General features: G+C 39.1%; 1 protein-coding gene across 2 annotated transcripts in view; it reads right to left on the minus strand.

Annotated features, from left to right (window-relative positions):
- Positions 1 to 2,392, minus strand: part of LOC128878060 (uncharacterized) — a 45,542-nt gene that overhangs the window by 15,286 nt on the left and 27,864 nt on the right. The gene's annotated exons all lie outside the window — the stretch shown is intronic.

Here is a 2,392-nt window from a genome sequence, read left to right on the forward strand (position 1 = left end):
TTGAAGTTAATTATGTGCCTCTTCGCTACCAGTAGCGTTAACGCGCAAATAAACAGCGATTTTTCTTAGACAAAGAAATGCATTTACTTCATGACATATCGTCCATTTTGTCTTGTTTATAATCTATTGGCACCTTTTGGGCAAATTCATGATGTGGCTTTGTAAAAGTCCCCAAGTTAGGAACCATTCGAACTTTTGGCCAACCTAATATTTAAACGATGTTCGCGTACGTTCTCGGGATGGTTCGTCGCTATTTTGAATTTTGAATTAAAAACAAAAAATGAAAGTTGATTGGTTTTTTTTTATTGCTGGTTTGATTGATCCGTGACAGTTTCGGCTTCCCATGGAGGAAACAAAATGACCCGTTGCCTCGCGGAGAAGATAATTAAGCGTTTTGTGAGCCGTGCCCGGCCCTCTTCTGTTCGCCAATTATCGTGTCCTCGATGATCGTCGGCTCGTTCTCTTCTCGCTCGGAGGGGGAAATTACCGATTCGTTCATGGAATGTGGCAAAACATGAACGAAATTCTTATATACATACAAATCTCGAATCCGAGACAAGAAACGAATAACTTTGATGCATTATTCATTATCGATATCATGGAATCAGTGACGACACTGTCTCTGACATAAACTCGTGAAAATATTCGAGATTTGAAACATTCGAGGGAAACGATTCCATATGAACGGATTTTAATTATCATAATTTTCGAGATCGGGAAAGACGGGCAAGTCTTGGATCGTGCGCAGTTAAGTGTCGAACTTTCTCACGTTGTAATCGATTCGAACCTCTGCGAAGATTGCTAAATCAACCGATGTCGTAGCCAGCGCTGCGACGACATCGATTAAATATTTCTCATCGTGTCTATGCGTCATCGACTGTCAAACTTCGATAACTCCTCGAGTCCTCCCCTTTTTATGTACTTGGCGTAATTTTTGTTTACTTTTTTCAAGTTTTTTATGGGGATCTCACTTCTTTTTACAAAGATAATTTGCATAGTGAATGACTTTAAATAATTGTTATGAGTATGTAGTACGAGTATATGTATATAGTACTTTGTGTAGAGTTCATGGTGCTCGAAACCGCTTATGATTGCAGGAACTTGAAATGTTAAAGATGAAGTGAGAAATAGGAAAAATATCTCGAGACAATGCTAAATACAACGATAAAACACACCGGCATACCCCGGTGTTTTCTATCCGCCCTCTTCTTTATTCGCTGTCCTCCTCTACGGTTCGAAGTCCGCCGGCAACATCAGAAAATACACGAACGCTGCGATAAACGCACAAGTTCAGTCCCGAGCTTGTGCATTTAAAGAGACTTTACTGTACAACGTAAAAAGTCAACGCTATGAGACTTCTCCTTGTTAAACAAAATGAAATATTACTAGATTGTTAAAACTGAACCACTACGTGTCGTTTTTAAAGATAGAGCCAGGCGCCGAGGCGATCGAAGGTACAATTACCGATCGCCAATCTTCCCAGCCGAGTAAACAGCGAAACCGCGAGGGTCCGTAAATTGAACGAAAGGCGAAATAGTGTCGCGCAGAGAAAGGGAGCTGTAGCAACAACGCGAACGAGGGAGCGGAATTAAGCGTCTCGTTGGGGAACATCTCGACGATTGTCGCAATTATCGCGACTTGACTCTCCGATTGATCCCGGCCAGCAACCATCTGACGTCATCGACCTCGTGGATCTTCGGTGGATCTTCTGCGCGCGATCGTTCACTCCGCGAATGAATATATATCGTTTGCTGACCCACGACGCCTGTGCCCTGTCGTCGCTTTCGCGCTAGGAATTCCAAGGCATTTCTCGAGAGCGAGACCATTCGAATAATTTCATTTGTTAACAGGATTTCGATCAAATGCATTTATCTCGAAACTATGTTTCACGTGACTGTGATGATGATATCTTGAGGTGATGTCAATTGAAATGGATGCAACTTGAAGAGATAAGTAGAGTCCTATCTTTCTCGGATGTGGCTTGGTCAACTTGATATCATTTCCAATATGACCTCGTTTTTGTAGTTTAGAAGGTAAACAATTTTAGTGCAAATATGGAATTTGTATTTATATCACCGAAATTTTGTTAAATATAAATTTTGATTATTCGTGGTGTGATTGTTCGTGTACTTTAAAAAGTTCTTTCTGCCTTATTTTAAATGAACACAACGACGAGTGTATATCTCAAATGTTATTTTTAAATAATAAATATTGTAAACATTATACATTCTAAAATTCCATAAAAATTCATGCATATACAGAAGATATTTGTGGTGTGATTCTTCATGTACTTTAAAAATTTCTTTTTGTCTTATTTTAAATGAACACAACGACGAGTGTATATCTCAAATGTTATTTTTAAATAATAAATATTGTAAACATTATACATTCT

Source organism: Hylaeus volcanicus, chromosome 6, assembly GCF_026283585.1.
Source record: "Hylaeus volcanicus isolate JK05 chromosome 6, UHH_iyHylVolc1.0_haploid, whole genome shotgun sequence".
NCBI lineage: Eukaryota > Metazoa > Arthropoda > Insecta > Hymenoptera > Colletidae > Hylaeus > Hylaeus volcanicus.